A 22,580-nucleotide genomic window follows, 5' to 3' on the forward strand; every position below is an offset into this window, starting at 1 on the left:
TGACAATCCTAAAATTGGAACACACACTTATCATTTGGTTACAAACTATTAATTTTTTAAAGATAAAATCAAACATCTCAAAAGGCCATTTCTCATATCAATCCCAAATCAAAGTTGATTGAAGGTTACTTTCATACAAAGAAGGAAAAAATCACATAAAATCTTAGAGAAAAGGAAGTACAATAACAACAAGAGACACCACACGAAGAGAAAGCACCTTAATAACAACAAGGAGAACAAACTCAAAGAACAAAATTAACATGGTTGAAACATAAAATATTTGGGATAGATTCCAAATAATAGTGACATTAAAGAAACTATGGAGGAACATGTAAGAGATTCCGAAAAAAGGTGCTAAATCTCATAAGATCATGGAAAGCATCTTGGAGGCTAGTACAGAGAGATATTTGATGATATTAGCTCAACTAGGAGTGAAATTACCTCATGATTATGATACTTACCTCATTGAAATAAAAAGAGGATGAATTAAATCCCATGGTTTTATTAAATAAGAAGATCCAAGCTTTACAACAAAAAATCCATGACATACAAAGATGAACCTCCACAAGAAGATATAGCTTGGAGGACATTTGCCCATTCTATTTTAACAAAAATATGAATATGGTACCATTTCCACCTAACATAGGCGTGCATAAATATGACAAAAATATGAGTATCACATATCCATAGGATCGTATAAGGTAATTTTGTACCTTGAGCATGAATTTATACATGAAAAAACCTATTTAATGAGGTTATTTCCAAGGAGCCTTGGAGGATATACCATGAAGTGGTTCTTATACCTACCACTCAACATCAAAAACTTTTGAAGAATTGGTCACCAATTGTTTAATTGAGTAATCCTAAAATATAGAACACAAGGTTACCATATTAGACCTTTGTAATTCTAAACTAGAAATGGGGAATCTTTCTTGGCACTATTACAAAGGCAGAGACACACTTTTACAAAACATCCACAAAATGTACCTAAAAAAGAAAAGATGTTTATTTTCATAAACAACTTGACTATAGAAATGAATTACCATCTTCAATTAAAATGTCCCCCATCACTTGACAATTAGTTGAAATTTATATTAAGATTGAGGATACCTTAGTGACAAAAGAAGAATAAAAACTATATAAAAACACTAAGGGATTTTCAAATAATTCTAACAAAAATAATAATCACAAGTACCAACACAAACAACAACAAAAAAAAATAGACCAATGTTTATGTTGAAAAATAATTAACATATTGTAAATAATGGAGTGGTGGATGCAAACAATGTTAAATCAAAATAACCATTCTATTTGTCAAACAATCAAGCTAATACATTTAATAAATCAAACAAAAATGGCTTTGGCTAGGGCTCTCCTAATTGTTGGAGCTTCAGATGGGCTTCCGTTGTTTGTTAGGGTTTTTTGTTTACTGGGATGTTAATAGCTTAGGTTGGGGTTTTTCGTCCATGGATAGGGTTCTATCATTCGTTGGTGCTTTGTCGTTTGTTGGGTCATTGATTTTAGGTGGAGTATTGTCATTTGATGGAGCATTGGATGTGGGTTTTTCATTTACAAATGGGGTTCCTTCTTCTACTGGTACTTTTATATCTACAAAGTCACTATTGATTTCAGCTAGAGTTTTCCATTTGTTGGAGTTTCAGCTAGGGTTTTTCCTTCTATGAGAGTTTCATCATCTACTGGACCTTGTTCATTGTCTTCGGCTTCTGGGTCCTTGTTGTCTGTTGATTAGGCTTTGGCTAGGGTTTTTACCTCTAGAACTTTACCATATGCAAGATCCTTATCGCTTGTTGGAGCATATTTGTCTGCGGGGACCTCACTATATGCTGGTAAGATCTCAGCTGGGTCATCCACGCCTCTTTCCAGTGGAATTGTTATTTGTGGTGGTGGGTTTGAAATTGAAGGGACCTTCCCTATTTCAAATCCTACCTAGTTTACGTTGGAGGAGGATGTGGTGAAACATTGGGGTTTCCTCTATTTTTTATTTGATCATGGTGTGATATGTCATTTCAAGGGTTTCTAGTTGAGTCTTGCTAATTTGCACAAGTGGATCTCCTCTTAGTAGGAGCTTATTTTATCTGGTACTGATCACATCTTCTCTATGGCCAAGGGATTTTTTGTTGCTAAGTTTGAAAATAATAGAAAGTTGATACTATGCGATCATTCTTTCACTTGGAAAAATTATTTTTCACTAATGGTGAAACTATGACATCCTAATTTTCCCACCTCTTATAAATCCTTTTCCATGTTTCTAATATGGGTGAGGCTCCCTTATCTTCCTCTTCATCTTTGAGTTGAATCCCTATTGGAAGAAGTAGGAAATAATCTTGGTGAATTCTTGATGGTGGATGATGAGTCATTTGATATTATGCAGTCTACTTATGTGCTTATCCTGGTAGAGATGGACATCTCTAAGGGGTTTCCATAAATGACTAAGTTAGAGAATTCTAAGGGTTTTTGGATTCAAACTTTGGACTATAAAGAGATCTCCTTCAAATGTAAGAAGTTCTTTAATACAAGTCATTTGGCAACCCAATGTGGATTAGAGAGGGTTAAGACAAAAAACATGTTTCTAAGTGGAAGGGTACCTCTTCTAAACATTACAATGTTGTTAAGAAGAGATCTTCCTAGATTGTTGTGCAGGAGTCACATGTTGATGTAAACCTTGTCTTTGCTAGTTTTGTCTCTGATGGAATCTTGCCTACTGGCTCCACCAATCTTATGTATTTTTGGTGATGGTTTTGTTGGCGACTCTTCTACTAGAATTTTTCCTATTGTGTCTATTGGTAATGTTCTTGGTAGTTCTTCTTTTATTGCTCCATCTATTCCTGTGCTAGTAAAGGCATCTTTATATTCCTCTATGCAGGTTAGGTTGCTAATCCAATTGTGCTCTTTGCTTTAGCTAGCGATGATGGGTCTGATGTTTGTCTTTTGTTGGAGGAGGCAGACCTAGGTTGCACTAAGAAAAGTTCTATTGCTGACACTATAAGGCATGATGCTATAGTGAATGTTGTCTCTATTTTTGTCCAATAATATTTTATCATCACTTTTGTGAAAGAGAACTCAAATATTGGTCCTATCCAAAAAACTCTCTTTTTGGTCTTGTTGTGGCTAATCTTTGTCTTGTTTCTATCTTGTGGTCTCATGCTTTGGTATCTCAAGATTGACATGATACACCTTCTTTTTTGGAGAAGGGGTGGATCCTAGTTATTGGAAAACACCATAATAATTCCCTCCTCATTTTTACATGATACTGCTATCCCAGGAGAAGGGAGGCAAATGAAAAATCACAATTTTATCCTTGTTTCTTGTAGGTTATGGGATCCTTGTTTTATAACCCGCTAGGAAGTTTGGACTTTCTATTTTTTTTTTGTATTTTTTTGTTTTGTTGGTTTAATTTGGTTTTGGATAGTGTTCCCCTTTGTATTATTCCTGTGGTTTGTCTTGGTTTGGTAGTTAGTGTCTATTAGCAACATTTTGTCTTGGGGATTTCATTGAATATCTTTATACTCTAAAGTTGTAAAGGGTTTTGGGCCCTTCAAAATCTATTATTTAAATTAATAAAAAATGATTATAAATCAAAGTTTTCTTCTAGTAAAAATCAAGACATAAAAATGGACCTAAAGTTCCAATATATTCCCCTAAAGGATGATTTACACCTTTGGGCAAACCTCTTGAATCAACTCTAAAGACACTTTTAGCAAACAAGCTAATCATATTACCTAAAGCAAGAAGTTATGAATAATAAGTAAAACCTTCTTGGTGGAATGATTTACACCATCGTGTCTATCATAGAAACAAAGGTCACAAGACAAATGATAACATGAGACTCAATTTCATTATTATTAAAGATTTAATTATAACAATACTACCTTAGTTGATAGACATAAAAATAATGATGAACACACCACATTTAAAACCCCACTCCTAATTATGAAAAATGATAAGCATTCAAAGAAACACAAAAAAATAAAAAGGGAGATAATGTGAACTATGCACACTCTTATGACAACACTATAGATACCATGATCAACTTTTTAAAACACCATCAATGTCATACTTATCAAATATGAACAATAAAAAGAGGTCGCACATGTCATAAGGAGTTAAACAGAAGTGATATTTTTGGGGGCAACCAATAAAACATCAAATGGCATACCTTCAACACATGGACAATCCAACTTTGTGGATTAATTAATAAAGACACCAACCCAAATATTCATATTGGGGTTTCTAAATATTTCACCATCACACAAAAATATCTTGGAGAAAGCTCTCACTAGCATGATAGTGGACAATAATTTCCATGCGGATCAATTACACACCATGGAAGGACATCTCATTGTACCTAATTGCTTATCTTTTTTAGAATAAGATTACATTCCATTAAATCATCCTCAAAATATTTTATTATATATAGAAGTCATCATTCACAAACATAGATTCAAACGTGTCTTGATAAATGGGGAAACAAGTCTAAATATATGTACTCTGAATCTAGCTTGTGCCTTGGGTTATTTAGAGAATGTAGTAGATCCGAAAAGAAAAATCACTATCAAAGAAAATAAGTGATGATGAGAGATCTTCCAAAGATTTCATAGTACCACCAATCAAAGTGGGCCCAATTTAGGAAAAAACATGTCAAGTCTTGCGATTGAATTTGTCCTATAACATATTGCTAGGAAGATCCTAGATTCATGAATGAAAGTAGTTCCATCAACCTATCATCAATACTTAAAATTTTCATACCTAAGACAAGAAGTAATAATAAGTGGTGATCTTAATCCATTTCAATATTGGAATATTATAAAAATAGACACATTTTTTTGGTATCACATAATAGGGAATCTTCCACATCAGTCATATCAAATGAAACAAAAAAAGGGAGGTTTACATATCAAATCCAACACAAAAAAGAAAATAAAAAGAGCCAAGACCCTTTAATTAATATACATAAAGTCTATCACATAAGGGAAAAGTGATTGAATATGGATACATTGATGAAAAACTTCGAGATAAATTGCAACTAAATGACAAAGGGTTTCTTTTGTTTAAAATAGTCAAGGTTTCAATTGCACCAAATGATTGACTTGTTAATGCCTAATACAACCAAGAGTCTTGTAGAACCATAAGAGGTAGTTTAGCCATATCATGAATTCCACTAGGGAAATTGGACTAGTACTTGTAATCCCCCTCCCAACATCACTCAACAAGAACATCATGGATTTGGACTTGTGACCAAAATTTGATACCACTTTCTAAAATGGTTATGTTTTTCATTGGATGAACAAATCAACATATCAATGTTTGATTCAAAAAATAGTCCTATAGAACCAAATGAAGTGGTTAATCCATATCATGAACTATTAAGATTCTTAGGTACTAGAGGAGGAGGGGTGAGTCAGTACAAATAACTTAAATATTTAACCACCCATCTAAAAAGTTGAATTATAAACTTCCAAATAGTAAAGAAAATAACCACTATTAGTAAATAACATTACAATATCAAACCACCACACATTGGTCACACATGATAGAGTGAATTTGGTATTGTAGAAGGCCTTGTTAGAGGGTGAAAACTATGATGGGAATGATACCCACAAAACTCACTACTGTAGTAAATGAGTTGCCTTCTTAGAAGACACAATTGCCCTTTTTGAAGGTTCACCCTGTTCAGAGTGAATTAGTACCTTGTTAGAAGTAACTACCTTGTTAAATTTTATAAAATTGTTTTGGGAGCTTACCATGTTAGGGTATTTATAACTAGAACTTGTTAGGGATCACCTATTTCAAGGATTTATCTATTGTAACTATTTGGAAACAATTAAAGTACTAATCTAGGCATGACACTCCTTGTCTACCATATCCTACCAGTTTTCTAATCTTCTACCATTACACCATAGAATTATTTACTGAATGTATTGATCACAACTATTGGTTCATTCTGCATCAACTTCAAAATTTTGATTACCTTTCTCTCTCTCTCTCTCTCTCTCTCTCCATGCCTGTTCTGTTACAAAACCTCTCTTTAACAACGGTTCTCTTTTGGCTCTTAATCATGACCATCGATTCAAACCTTAAAATTTTTGCTTAGTCTACTCAAGCATTTCACATATCTCAACATCTCAATAAGGTTTATACTTACCATGTTAGCCTACAATATGATTTCTCTATCTATTACTAGAAATAGTCGAAATGTGTTACCTACCCCAGTGCACCCTCTTACCTTTTCCTTGTATTGATCTAATGATCCAACTAATACCAATATAACTTCTCTTGACCTTTACTTTTTAGTATCACATTATCCAATGTGATCACATGTCTAGATTTGACTTCTTCCTTAATCAATGGTGAATTCTCTAATTGCTTTCAAACCTTTTTCTATAATCATCGATAATCTTTTGTGATCATTGTTCATCACTTGTGTTATTCCTTAACTGATCATCCTATTGTAATGTACTAACTTAACTATCACAGATCATTGCTACAAATTTTCCTAATTATTCCTATAGAATGACATCAATGAAAACCATATAAATATTCACACAATGTTTACAATCTTCCAAAATCCTTGAGTATTAATCTCCAATGTGTATTCCCAACAATCTCCCCAAATGCCAACATGAACCTTACTAGGGCCACTAGTTTGCTACCAACATCTTTATCTATGGAAATATCACATCTCTCCTAGATCCTATAGGAGGCCACTAACATGAAAATCAACATGATATTTAAATCTCCTCAAATTTACAATGATAACTTTGTGAGAGATAGTTCATCGTCAAGAGATAGTGAAGATAATGAAATATTAATATGGTTGTACAAAGATGAAGGACAATGCAAGAAGAGGATCAAAATCACATACATTCCTACATCAATATGGGAAGGGATATCAAGTTATGGAAAAAATGGGTTATCAAGGATCATTTCCCATTGGAAAAAAGAAAAAAGGAACCCTAGAATCCATACAAACCACTTTTAGATTTGACAAAGAGAAGACATCAGTAGGTGTTTTTGGACTTAATTAGTCACAATGTCATGATTGATCAAAAAAGTAGTGAGGTTCAAATTTTTGCATCATGGGAATTCAAATATTGGGTAAGGATTGGAGTGTTGTCATTGATTGGAAATTGGTTAAGAAGAATATCAAAGTGTTGCAAGATAGTGCAACTATTGGTGAAATGGTGGGGTTTCTTGCCTGTTGGGCCAACAACCAGGGTTCAAGTCTCCATAGGGTCACTCTCTAATGTGGTTCTTAATTGAGAGTTGCTTACTTTGAACCTTGGTGAAATAGTGGGGATTCTTGCCTGTAGTGCTTACAACCAAGAGTTAATAAATTTTAACTATAGTTATTTTTTGAAAATGGTCAAAGCTTTGGTAGGTGAAAACTTAGCGGTAGGGATTGACCCTGGAGGGATAAGTAGTCAGAATGTGGGGATTTTGACAGGAAATGCAGAATCAGACATAATTTGTGATGGATCCTTGAAGAAGATGATAAAAAATCGATTTCATATTCCACAAATTTTGGGGGTGGGCGTGTTTTCATTTATCTGTATGACTATTATGTTAACAAAGGGGTCCTACTGTACGAAAGGAACCTCTTGGAGGGTGTAGATAAGAATGCAAATGTGTGTAGTGTAGAGGACTAGGAGAAGGAAAAATTGGAAGTTGATCAACGTAAGTGGTCTTCTTTGTTCAAGAAAAAAGACCTAGAGGGAAGTCTTCTTTTCCTCTGGTGACATCAAAATCTTGCTGGGAAAAAGGTGAGTTTCAAATCTTTATACCTAATTCGATTGTTGATTACTTTTTCTTGACAATTGATTTTACTCTAGTTGGTAAATTTCTAGGGGCTAGCCCTGATATTGATGCATTAAGAAATATGATCAGAAGAAAATGGGCTCTCTGTGGACAAGTGGATATTGCTCTTATGATGAATAGATTATTTTCCTTTATTTTTACCTATAAGGAAGATTTAAACATTGTGGTTTGTAGAGGACCTTGGTCATTTGGTAATAGTACTTTAACGATAAAAAAATGGGAACCTAATATGGATTTGTCTGATGCCTTCTTCCTAAAAACACCGGTTTGGGTGAGACTACTTGGTTTACCCCTTGAGTTTTGGAAAAATCTTCAAGGGGATAAGTGGATCTTTTGGAGAACTTGTAGCTATTGACAATGTTATGACCTCAAGATCAAAAATCTAGCGTGCTAGAATCTATGTAAAAGTTGCTCATTTGAAGAACCTTCCCCAAAAGGTTGAATTAAATTCAAAACTTGTTAAAAGGATGCAAGAGACAATCTTTGAAGATCTTCCAAATGCTTCTTTTTGTCTGTAAAAAATAGGGATATTGGGTGAAAAATTGTCCTTTAAAAATTAAGAACCAACCTAAGTTGGTAAATGTGGAAAAAAAGAGAGAAACTAAGATCCAACAAAGGGAAAGGGTATGGAGACGTAAAGAAATGCTTGAGAAGGTGATTGCAGGTAAAGATATCTAAGATAATAAAGTGTCAGGATTACCAAAGGAAGTAGAGGAGACTTCAAGTGTGCAAGAAAAAGAGGAGGATGCAGTTCCAATGAATTAGATGGCCACTTACCAAAAAAAATAGATTGGGAAGATATAGAAGAATTAGAAAAGATAGAGGAAGGAGAAATTCTTGAGGAAAGGAGTCATATTATGGCATTATAGAGTACTCAGGTGTTTGAAACTTAGGTTCAAATGTCACCCCTTTGTCAAGAGATTGTATCCATAGAGAATGCCTTGAATCTAAAGGTATGGATGTGATTCAAATAAGAAAGAACCAAAGTGAAAATAGAGTAAAAAAAAGAAAACAGAGAAGAAAGGTAACATTTTATCTAAAGGAGTTGAGACTTAGAGTAGTAAATTGGAAATGTGTTTTCCAAAACTAAAACCAAATGTTGGTACCCTAGAGAAACTTGGAAGGAAAACATCTAAAAAACTAGAGAAAGTGAAAGTTTACAGAATATTGCTAATGGGAAACAAACAACTCTTTTGAATTTTACCCCAAAAAAGTTATGATGAATATTATTACTTGGAATATCAGAGGGTTGAATAGTATTCATAAGTTAGACATTGTTCAAAATTTTGTTAGAGAGCAAAAAATAGCTTTTTTAGTGCTCTAGGAAACCAAAATGGATAAAGAAAAAGCTAAAAAGCTAAAATCTTTTAATAACTATTTTATAATGGCTAGTAGCTCAGAAGGAACTTCAAGTGGAACAATGATAATGTGGAAGCACTCATTATTTTCAGGTACTTTTTTGAATGCTAGTAAACATTTTATGGTGTTCAAGATTAAGAGTATTGCTTTAAACAATGAATGGTATATTGTGAATGTGTATGCACCGAACGTCAAGAATACTAGAAAAAAATTGTGGGATACTTTTTTTTAACATTAAGAGTAATGGCTACTATGGTAGATGGATCTTTTTGGGGGTTTTTAGTGTTCTTCTTTATGAGCATGAAAGAAAGGGGGAAATGCTCGTCAGCTGGATGGAAGATTGGATTTTATGGACTTCATAAACAAGGAAGGATTAATGGATCTAGCTCTTATTGGGTTTGATTTCACTTGGAGTAAAAAGGGGTTGTTAATGACTGTATCCAAGCTTGTCTAGATAGAGTTCTTATATCACCAAATTGGACTAAATACTTTCTATGTAATCTAAGGCCTATCCAGAAGATTGGCTTAGATCATTTTCCTTTGATATTTAGAGTTGAGGCTATTTTAAACAAAAATAATTTTCCTTTTAGATTTGAGAAAATGTAGATGCAGCATCCATAGTTAGAGGACTGATTGGCTAAATGGTGGAGCATAAATATTGAAGGAATGACTCTATTTCGAGTGGCTTCTAAACTCATGAATGTTGAAAAGAAAGTTAAAAGTTTGGAACAAAAGGTTTTTTGGGAATATTTTTGATAGAAAAATTAAAATTAAAGAGGATTTTCTAACTATCCAAAACAAAATACAGGTGGAAAGATATTCTAAGGATCTGGTAATAGAAGAGAATGAGAAGATGGTGGAGTATCATGATATTGTTACTAAAGAAGAGATTCATTAGAGGTAGTGATCTAGATTGATTGGCTAGATAAAGGTGACATAAATATAATTTTTTTCATTTGTCAACTTTAAAACATAGAGCCAAAACTTGAATTTCAAGTCTTAATAAAGGACAAACTAAGTTAACTAATGAAATGAAAATTTTGGAGGAAATGGTTTCCTTTTTTTCTTCTCTGATGGTCTCAGATCTTGGAATTGATTTGAATCATTAGGCTGATTTGCTAGATGTTATCCCTTCTTTGGTTACTAAAGATCATAATAAATTGTTGTGCGCTATTCCTAAGGAAGAGGAAATTTATAAACTTGTTTGTTCTCTAAGGGGGGATAAGTCACTAGGATCAGATGGCTTTCCTATGCTTTTTCTTCAAAAGGAATTGAAACTGGTTGGTAAAGATGTGTGTGATGATGTTAAAGAATTCTATGAGGCTAAATAGATGCTGAAGGAAATTAATTCTACTTTCCTATGTATGATTCCTAAGAAAATTGGTGCTAATTCCTTGGATCAATTTAGGCCTATCAGTCTTTGCAATTTGATTTATAAAATTATTTCTAAAGTCCTAACTTTGAGATTATTGCTTTGCTTCCTTCTCTTATTTCTGAGCAATAGAAAGGTTTTATTCTTGGTATAAAAATCCTTAACTCTATTATCTCTATGCATGAGGATATCCATTCTTTGTCTCTCTCAAATAATCAGGGGTTTATTATGAAAGTTGATATTGCTAAAGCCTATGATAGAGTAGAATGGTCTTTTCTTCATAAGATCCTCATATCTTTTGGTTTTAGTGTCAATATGATTAAGATTATTATGTAGATGATCTCTAGTACTATGATTGCTATCCTGGTTAATGGGAGTTCTTCTGCTTTCTTCAAACCAAAAAGGGGGTTAAGACAGGGAGATCCCTTATCTCCTATCATTTTCACTATTATGGCTGATTATCTGGGTAGATATATTGGGAAACTAGTTTCTTTAGGGGAAATGAAAGGATTGATACCTTCTTCTCATTCTCTTATTTTTTCTCATGAACAATTTGTGGATGATATTATTTTTTTAGGTAAAGCTGAGGTAAGGGAGGCTAGGAATCTCAAGAAGGCCCTGAATCTTTATTTGTCTACTTTTGGTCAATTGATTAATTGGAACAAGAGTTCTATGAATTTTTTTAATACCCCTATTTCTAGATAGGGCAAGATTGCTAATATCCTTGGGTGTTGTATAGGATCTTTTCCTTGCATTTACCTCAGTCTCCCTTTGGGTCTTAATCCTTCAGATTCTTTTTGGGAGGAGCTTATTAAGAAATTCAATAAGAAATTGGTAGGTTGGAAAGGTAATTTTTTGAGTCAAGTTGGTAAAATTACTCTTATTAAGGCTTTCCTCCAAAGTATCCCTAATTATGCCTTGAGTCTCTTCAGGATTCCAATTTAAATTGCTAATACTATTGACAAAATCCAAAGGAATTTTCTATGGTTGGGATTTGAGGAGAAGAAGAGAACTACTTTAATTGCCTAGGAGAAAATTTGTAAGCCTAAATTAGATGGTGGATTGGGCATTAGGTTTTTTAGGAGTATGAATAAAGCTTTACTTGCAAAGCAGGATTGGAGAGTTTATCATGACAATAAGGAGTGGAGTTCTATTGGGAACATAAATACCTCTTTGCTACTCCTTCTTTACTTGATTTTATATATTACCCTAATGTCTAGTCTTCTTTTGCTGTTTGAGGCATTGTTCAAGGAGCCAAAAAATATCTTAATCAAAGGATGCATTTGGCAAGTGGGCAGTGGGCATAAGATCAGGTTTTGGGATGATGTTTGCCTGCTAGATCACTCCCTGATCGAGGATTTTGAGGATAGAAATCTTGTGGACAGATGTAAATAGAGATTTGGTTTATTAGCAAAGAATTATTGGATTAATGGTGAATGGGTCAATCTTGCTGAAATCAATATGGTCTTTACCAGAATCTAGTTAATCCTGAATGCTTTTAGTCTTTATCCTCATATTGAAGATAAAATGGTTTGGGGGATTGATCCTAGAGGTTGTTTTAAAGTCTCTTTCATTTTTAGAATTGAGGAAAAGGGAATGAGAATGTTATGGGCTAAAACCTAGATTAAAGGGATTATTCTTAAAATTAATATTTTCTTTTGGATCTTGCTTCAAAACAAAATCTTAAATTTGGACAATCTACAAAAGAGAGGGGTTTATGTGGTTAACATATGTTGTTTATGCAAAATTGATTTTGAAGACATGAATCACCTCTTCTTAAATTGCAAGTTCAGTCAGAATGTTTGGAGTTATATCCTTCTCTATTGGAACTTAATTGGGTTCAACATAATAATATTGATCAATGCTTCCAGAGTTGGACCTGTCTTTCCAAGGATGTTAATATTGGTTTCTTGTGGAAAATTTCTCTACCCCATCACTGGTGAGGAATCTAGAAAGAAAGAAATAATAGAATTTTTAGAGACAAAGAAACTCTAGAGTGGGTTCTTGGTCATTATATTATTAGAGCTATCAAGGAAAATTTCAAGTCTTATAGAAAATTGAGTGATGGAATTCAAATTAATATTCCTATGAAGAGAAAAATCTTTAAAACCAAAATTGATGATCAAAGATAGAATGTTAAATGGGATTCCCCTCCTATGGGCTAGATTAAAGGTAATTTTGATGGTGCTACAAAAGGTAATCCTGGTAAAGCTGGTTGTGGAGGGGTTTTGAGGGACCATATTGGTAGAATTGTTGATGCTATTGCCGTTCCTATAGGGAACTACTAGCCATAAAGCTGAGGCTATGACTATTTTGTATACTATGAGGTTGGTTGTGGATTTTGGTTATCAAAATCTTTGGATGGAAGGAGACTCGCTCAACATTATTAATATGCTAAATAATAAGAGCTTGGTTACTTGGACTATTGAGGGAAGTATAATGGAAATTAGAAACCTTATTAATAAATTTGATAATGTTTTATTTTCTCATATTTTTTGGGAGGGCAATTCAGTTGCTGACTAGATTGCCAACCAAGCTATTTATAGGGAAAGGAAGCCGAGTTGGCAAGTTGACCTATGCAAGGAAGTGGAACTGATAGCGAAAACTAATGATGACAAGACATATGCTAGAGAAGGAAATACTTTCTAAGATTGGAAAAGTTATTAAGGGAAGTGATGAGTTTACAGAGGACAATTTGAGTTTCCCTAGGTAGTACTTTGGCGCTATTATGACTTGCACTCAACACATATGTAAGGTTAATAGCTCCTTAGTAATCATAAACACTTTATTCTTTTTTCTTATTTTCACATCTCAGGTGAATTGCAGGGGAAAACAAGATTTCAAGATGGGAGGGGAACCTAGAAAGTAAGAACTGAGTGATTGCAAGGAATGGAAGGCCAATGCTTCTGTATGGGAGATTCTGCAAAAAGGAAAAGTGACACCTTACATTAGGAGACTCCATGGGTATAAACCTCACATCACAGAGGCTTTTTTCAAAAATTGGTTTGAAGAAAGGGTCACTTTGCATGGGGTCATAGTGAACTTGTCTAAAGAGTTTATTTTAGAGATTACATGGCTTCCTATGGAAGGGATTAACTTTAGTAAAGAGACTAGTATTTCAAATCTAGCTTTTAAGAAATTTCTAAAGATAGAAGCTGAAGAGAAAAATTTGGAGAAAAATGGTGACTTCTATGACCTGAAATAAATTAAGGTCATCTGGAGGGACATGTTGTCATGTATCTATGAGTACTTCATACTTCATGGTAGGGATATGAGAGTCCATAAATTTCACTTTTTTCTCCTGAATCATTTTAGGCACAAAGATAGGATTTATTTTCTATTTTATCTAAAATTTTCTCTGCTTCAAAGCCTCTATGCTCATAGGAAGAAAAAATCCTGCCTTGTGCTTCATGAAGGTTTAATTTTTATTATAGAAAACTTTTGCAAAAGTAAAACTATTAAGCAATCTCCAGTTTCAAAGAAGAGGAAAGGGTCTGGTATTGATTCTTAGTCTAAGAGAATTAAGGTTGAAAAAGAGGAGGGTATTAGTGAGACTAAGAAGGTTATCAAATGGGAGAGGAAAAATAATAATGTGGAGGAGATCAAAGAATCTGAAGATTGTGACAATGATGATAAGATGGAAATGGGGGAATTTAGTTCCAATTTGGAAGGTTATTATGGGAGCAAAGGGGTGTTGACTGGTAAAGATACTATGGAGGGTAGCAGGGATAGAATCACTAATACTAATGTTGGTTCGAAAGCCCTCAGGGAGGATGAAGAGAAAAAATCTCCCTACCCACCCGAAGAGGAATGACAATGAGGAGAAAATGGAGGAGGAAACTAGTAAGGATATAGAAGATAAATATCTTGTTGCTAAGGAAAATAACCTGAGTAAAGAGGAAAAGGAGGAGAGGACAGAGAAGCAAGATATCAATTTTGATATCCAGATCAATACTGCTATTACTACTAGTGACTCTAAGGTTAGGGATGTTGGTGATAGTAGGGAAGATTTGTTGGAAGATTGGCAAGATTTTTGGATGATTGGTTTGGTGATGATATGTTACATTCATGACTAAGTTTTTCATTGATGTCAACATAGCATGTTTGATGTCTTCTATGGTATCTAACAAAAGAACAATAGAAAGATTAAGTTGGTACAGATGACTAGTTGAGCATGATAACCATTTGAGGTTACGAGAGATACTTTGGAGTATCTAGTATATGTAGTTAACATTGGAAGTAGAAATGATAATTCTAGAAGAAGTTATGTAAGTTTTGGTGATGTCTATTCTGATACAGAGTTTATAGAGGCATGTTCTGGTAAACTTGTCATATCTCTTAGAAGAGTTGATATCTTGAGGATTGAGGTTGAGGACATGAAGAAAAAATGTTGAGGATGACATAGCTAAGCTCACTCATCATAATATTCCATGTACGAAAAGTTATTCAAGTTGCAAGGTAGAAGATTAAGGTTATTGTTAAGTGTAACGTATTCTTAATGAGGTCCTATAATAATTAATTAAGAAGGACTAATAGTTGACTTAGGGAATTTTTTTATGGACTTAGCATAAAGGAAGGACATTTTCCTTTATCATGATGTTTTTTTATATGGAGGAATGTGAATTGTGAATGTTCAGAAACTAGTAGAGGGTATGAAATGTGAAGTTGAGCAGAGCAGTGCAAAAGTGAAGGAAACTTCAATGCCAAGGACTTGTTGAGTGATCTAAGGTTTGGTATTTGAAGTTCATGACCTAGTCTAAAAGGTTTGATAGTTATTGGTTTGGTTGACAGGATAGAGGAAAGGACAAAGCAAAGGAGAAGATACTAGTAAATTACTTGTTTGAGCAGTGAGCTCTTCTTGTAGTTGAAATTGCATGTTTGGGCAGTGAGATCTTCTTGCATATAGTTTACCACAACTCCTAATAGGGTTGGAGTTTCCTAACAGGGATTCAAAGTCTCCTAACAGAGACTCATTGTAGAAAATGTTGTAACAGACTCCTAACAGGGTTTATCCTCTAACAAGGAATATTTATATTAGTACATCATCTTGTGGGCATCATTCCCATCGGGGTTTTCCCTTTGATCAAGGGTTTCCCTAGTCAACATATGTAGTGTAATTGTCTATGTGCATCTCTATATGGTTTCTGCTTACTTTGATTGAATGGTTAAGTTTGTTTAAAGAAGATAAATGTTTTAATTATTGGATAACTGATTCACCCCCAACCCCCCTCTCAATTATCTTGGTGGACTATTGTTTCCAACAAGATTCTCATGAGGAAAAAATTTCCTTTCTTCGCACTACTAAGCTTAAAGAGGAAGCTTTCCTCCAAGGTGATCCCTGGCTTTACAATGAAATAATGGTTCTCAAGAAGAAAATGGGGGTTATGCAAAAAGAGCTGGACTATGAATGGAGTATGAGAGTTCAGATAGAAGTGAAAATTGGTAACATCCCTAAAAAGCTCAAAGACTATGAGGAGGAGCTCCGTTACCTTATTAAGGAAAGTGGTCAAAGAATGGAATAGGTCATATCTAGTCTGTGTGTTGTGGTGGCTAGTTTGGGTAAGAGGAGTAATGAGGAGATAATGTCTCCTAGTAATGTGGGGTTGGGGGAGTCTAGGTGGTCATAGTAAGAGAACTAGGTAGAGCATGAGGAAAAAGACTATTGAGGCTCTTGAGGCTCCTATTTTAGCTTTGACAAACATTATCTAGAGTATTGCAGAAGCAAGTAAAGAGGTGGCAACTATCATCAAAGAGTTTTTATAGCTACTAGTTTTAGAGCAGGTGTGTTGGATGCTGATCTAGGTGGTTTTTCTTGTTTTTTGATTTCTATTTTCTAGCTTGTTTAAAACTATAGGTTCTAGGTCCTTATAAAACCTAGTCATTTTTTATAGTTTAAACTTCTGGTTTAAGATCCCTATAAAACCTAATTTCTTTGTTTAAAACTTTACGTTTTAGATCCTTGTAAAACCTGTAGTGCTTAATGTTTATCTTTATTTTTTTGTAAAGGGTTTCAAGTCCCTTCAAAAATTTCTTTTATAATAATCTAAAACTATTGGTAGACTAGCATATCAATCACAACAAGAGTTAGTACGAAAATAAGCCTACGACTAGTAGTAATGCATAGAGTTAGAAGATCAAAGCTGAGCCACTATTGACATGACAAGAATATGAGGAAGCCTAATAGCTATGTGACGTGTATGTAGAGAAAAGTGATAAAAGAAACATAAGAAATCAAGGAAAAAAGTCTAGGATGTAGACTTATATGTGGACAAAGAAGCTTACATATATAGGCACCTATGGATATGTAGTCACACATATTGTGTGATTATGCTCACTTATGTAATTAAAATTTTGAATTGATGATTTGAGCAGGATAATTTTAGGGTTTTGACATGACCTAGTTTGAATGAGTGGATTTAAGGATACTCAGCTTTATTTTGAAGTTGTTATTATTACAAGCTTATGAATGGAGATCTGTGGTAGACATACTAGAGCATAAATGAATAAAGAGTGAACAATAGACCAATGCTTAAGCACATGAAAGAGGAAGTGAACAGAGAATATATATTGTGCAAAGACATAATAGAGGAAGGAGATCAGTGTATCTTTGTGGGTTAACAAATTAGATTTACAAGGAAAGATGCATCACATTCTAAGATCTAATCTTTAGTTTGATTTCTTAGCCTTGCAACTATTGTAAGCCTTTAACATGGTAGACTTGTAATAAGTCTTTGAAATCCTCTAACAAGGTATCTCTTAGAAAGGGATGAAAATCCTTTGACAAGGTAGCCTTAATAGCCTATAGTAATCCTAATAAATTATGTTCATTCCAGTAGGATGAGTTCTCAGAAGGAACACATGTAAGCCTCTAACAAGGTACCCTTTTACTTTCAAGGAAAGTCTGGTGGGTATATTACTCCAATTTTGGCTTTCACCCTCACATTAGGGGTTTTCACATAAAAATATTTGTGTCATTAATTTATGTTTCTTTGTATGATTCTATTTGGTTTGACTGTATTGCATTTGTTATTGTTTTGATTATAGAAGAACTAATATCAAGGATTTTGAACAAGGTTACAATTGTAACTAGTATAATTAGTGACATTGATTTACCCCCCTAGGTACTAGTTGGGACTGAAAATTGGTATCAGAGCACAAACCCTAAAAATAACAAGGCTTACAACTTGAGGGAAGATCAAATGGAAGACACTAGACATCAAAGATAGCTTGACGATTCCCTGAACACTATTAAAGAATTGAAAGACAAGTTGAGGGAATCTCTAGCAAAAAGAAATAAATTGATGAAAATGTTTAGGCAAAACTCAAGAGCTAATAGATAAATTTGAAGAACAAAGTGGTTTTAAATAATTGGAGGAAGCAATCTTTGAACTCATGACTGAGAATGAAAAGTTTTAGATTAAGGAAAAAATAGGTTTTGAAGGGACCCAAAACCCTTTAACAAAAGAAAAAGATCAGCATTAAGAACCAACAAGGTTTTACAAGGACCTAAAAACTAGAGTAAAGTACAAACATAAAAAACTAGGTTTAACAAGGACCTGAGACCGCAAGTTTTAACCAAACAACCCCAAGTTTTATAAGGACTTGGAACCTAAAAGTTTTAAATAGAAAGCTAGAAAAAATATAAAATAGAACCAACAACAACACCCAGATCAACAATCGACACACCAGAAACCATAGCCAACACCTACACTAGTTCCTTGATGCTCTTCTCCACCTCCTTACCAGCCTTAGCAATAGCCTGGATAATATTAATCATGGTAGTAACAAGAACCTCAGGAGCATCAAAAATCTTATTTCTCATACTTTTCTTTGTTCTCTTGCTAGGACCTCTTGGACTCCTCACCACAACAGTGTCTAGAGACATGATCTCCTCATTTGTTTTCTTGCCCAAACTGGCTGCTTTGGTGCACAAACTGGAAGTGACCTACTCCATTCTCTACCTACTTTCCTTAATAACTTGATATAGTTCCAACTTGTAATCCTTAAGTTTATCAGGTATGTCACCGACGAGTTTCTCAATGTGGGTTGTCATAACATGTTCATGGTCTAGCTCACCAAGAATGCAAAGTTAACCATAAGGATCAATACATTAAAAAGGAATAAGATTGTTCAACTATAAGAATGTGTGAAGCACAAGATAAAAAGGGAAATTCCATCCCTGCAAAGGACCAAGCCTATGAAGAGATAAGAATAGATCAAAATTAAAAGAAACAAGATGAAGATTTGTTGAAAGAAAAAGAAAAGGAAATGAACATGATAGAAGAAGAACACAAGTATATTAGAGAAGAAAACAATGTCTTACAAGAACACTATCATGATAAAATTGAACAACTAGGAATCCTAAATGAAGAAGGAAAGCATATGGAGAATCATATTTGTCAATCGATGGATGAAGTAAAGGACATAAAAGGGGAAAATTGAAGGTTGACAAAGTTAAATTAAAGAACCAGGAAATTGGAAGAGAATCTCAAAGCTCAAAGGAAGATCTCAAGCACAACCAGTTTAGGATTTGAAGGAATCAACAAAAAAAATAGAGGAGAGTCTTTAGGAACAAAAGACTCAAGCCTAATAATAATAATAAGATGCCAAAGAAAGGTATGCAATCTAAAAAACCTATTTGTTATTGTTGTGGTAAAGTAGGACACATGTCAAATGTCTATTGGTATAAGAAAATAGTGCCTAGTACTCAACATGCCTACATAGGCTAATGTAATCTATGACTTAGTGGATATGAGTACATATATATTGAAAATGAGGAAAGAGAATAAGGTTACTATTACCATTGAAAAAGGTATGGTCACAGAGCCAAGGACTATAGATCAAAAGCTTGACCAAATAAGTCATCTCCAAAGATAGGAAGACACATTAGAAATAAAAAGAATGTAAGATAGGTTTTCTCCGTGTGGAAATGATGGTCACCTTGTATTCTACTTTTAGATGAGGATATCTTATAGGAATAACACTGGACCATGGACTAATATGGGCATATCATGCTCCAGATGTCACAAGATTGTTCATACTACAAAAAATTGCTGGACCAATAAAAATCATAAGCAACAACAAGAAGTAAAGATGATTGTTATTGTACAAGTTAGTAGGTATTTTTCCAAGGTTTGGACCAAAAAGAATGTGAGAGGTTTTTAAGCCAAACCTAGAAAGGTAGTAAGCTCATTGAAAAATGGTGAGACTTCCCAATCAAGTTAAGCTAGAAAAGCTAATGGGGTTACAAAAGCAAAGTGAGTCTTGCATTGATCCCTACATACAAACTGGTAGGTCACAAAGAGTGATTCCTTGAGATATTGGAAAAGTGGTTATGCTTTACCTATTAAGACATGACAAATTGTCCCCAAAACTTGACCATTGGATGCATCGTTAGAAAGCATTTATTGCAAAAAGAAAGAGGTAAGTAAGAGATGATTTTACCATTATATCCTCAAATTTTTTTTTTTGAATCTATACATAGGCACATCACATAGTGGATATCATTTTTGTAAATCTAAGAAATCAAGAGGTTTCATATTTGTGAAAACCCTAACTATCAAAAGTGTGACTTTTGTGCAAATCTAAGAATTTTTTTGACGAGGAACCCTAGAATCAGATAAGTGCAGACGAGTGCACAAAAGGAATCATATCATTGTGCCAATTCAATAATGCTAGAGGGCCAATACTTCAAACTGTATGACATTGAACTCATAGATGGAAAAGAGAATGATTTGCTAGCCTTTGAGCTGATCTTGAAGAGTGGTAATGAGAAAGATATGATGCAGGATCTATCATCACTCATAGGCAATGTATTTCTACTCAAAGATGCAAGCACCTATCTAAAGGAAAAGATAATGGAGTTAGGTAACAAGGAAATCCAACCAAAGTTTGAGGAGTTCCATCACAAGAACCAATGGAAACTAGGTTTGAGAATCTGGAAGATAACCCTAACATGTGCAATTGACATTCCAATTTCTTTAGGGATGAATGAGATATATTCTTTCTTAGTGTAATCACCTAAAAATGGTGACCTAGACTATTGGCCCCTTTCTTAGCATTTTAGCTAAATTAATTCATCATTTGCCTGGACCACATTGCTAAAATCAATTAATTTGATTATAACTTATAGTTTGACTATGTTTTTGATAAGGTAAACAGGTTTTAAGGGGTCCTAAAACCCATAAGTTTAACAACAAGAAAGGCTGAAAATAAGCGAAAAATCGCCTAGCCAAATCATAATCCTTATGGCTGAAAATAAGCCCAAAGGCCCAGCCCGAAACAGCTGCCCACTAAAAAGGCCAGAGAACCAACCAGAAAAAATGGAAACCAGACAAAAAGCCAAAGCCAGGAGAAACAAAAACCAAAGGACAGAGACCAAACCAAGCAGACTACTTCTCCATCTCGAGCATGGTCTGGGCAGCTTTGGCGCACTCTTGTTGCTCTTCTACCTTATGGTCCTGGGCGTTCGTCAGATCCTGCTCCATAGTGCTGTCCTTGGCTTTATCCACATCCAGCCTATCTTTGTCTCTGTTCTGTTTATCATCTTCCTCCATCTGGTTCCTGTCTTTGAGATTATCCCAGAGAGAGAGGATGTTGTCGTTGATCGAAGCGAGGAGGGAGATCATTTGACTAGCCAGGTTGTGATTGTAGTTCTCAATATTTTTTACTCTCCTCTCCATCAGAGTCTCCCAACTGTTTCGGTTGCCTTGGCTTTCAGCACCTGTCTTGCTCTTGATTTTTTCCATTTGGGAAACCCTATAGTTTGACTATGTTATACTAAGTCCATTATTTGATTAAAAGAACATGTCCCCATTTAATTAAATAAAAACCCTCATTCTTCTAACCCACTTAAAGTGCACATATAAAGCCCTTTTTCTATTTTACAAATTAAAAGAAAAGGCTTTGTGACTTTTGTCTTATATGGGAAGTCAACTTCTATTTTATTGGTTGATTTGTGTGTGCACATGGATCACTCCTATTTTCAAACTCCACCCTTGATCATCCATCATTTTGACCTTGATCTCTACCATCCGTATGACTTTAAAAGAAAGAGCTCCCCCCTTGTCAAATGATCCAAACTCTTGAGTATTGTTATGCTATAGGTTTCTCATTTGAATCTTTGAAAATCTATTGTGGAGAACTTCTACTTCTCATCTCATTCTCTCATCCATCACATACTATCTTAGAATCATATTTCATAGTAGTTTAGTTTCTTTGCAATAGCTTAAATCATATAGTAATTAGTTTGGTTTGTAATACTCTCATTCTTGTTATCATAGCTACATTTTATATACTCATACTAGTTTAATCTATATTTGCATTGCATTCTTGAGGCATTCTCTATGGACATTTTCAAGAGAACTTCCCATTGCATGGTTTACTAGCAAGAAGAGTATCTCTAAGGCTAAGTTGAGAACCTTCATATTTGAATCATACTCTCTTGCACTCTATGGATAGGGAGCTCTAAGCTGACATCCAAGCATTCTGAACTCATGGAATCACTTGGATAGAAGGGTTTAGAGTGTGACACAAATTGATTGCACATTTTTGGCACCCACTGTGGGGCATAAAATCTTAGTTTTGCTCTTCATCTTGCTCCATTTCCACAGTTTTTGCATTCTATCCACAAATTTTCTTTTTTTTACAATTGCAGAATTCGAGTGAAATTTTTCCAGTATCGTGTGATGTTTTTTAGTACTGTAGTGCAATAATTTTCTAGTAAAAGTATCGCATGCTAATACTAGACTCTATCACTCTGGTATAGAAAGTTCTATCACTTGGCTTAGGCAAAAATATCACAAAAGGAAATTCTATCGCACAGATATACTATGAGGTATCGTACGACAAACTTTCAAACTATTGCCTAGTTTGAATTTGCTTGTTGATTAAGTTGTTTGGTCAGTTTCTTGGTTGTTACTTGTCCTTTGATGGATTTTACAGGCCTGTGGTTGTTTGATAGTAGACTATTTGCAGATTTCATGCTATTTTTAGACTAACTTGTGGCGCTAAT

The sequence above is a fragment of the Cupressus sempervirens genome, chromosome 5 (genome assembly GCF_028749045.1).
Source record: "Cupressus sempervirens isolate cs-2001-9-10 chromosome 5, ASM2874904v1, whole genome shotgun sequence".
In the NCBI taxonomy this organism is placed as follows: domain Eukaryota; kingdom Viridiplantae; phylum Streptophyta; class Pinopsida; order Cupressales; family Cupressaceae; genus Cupressus; species Cupressus sempervirens.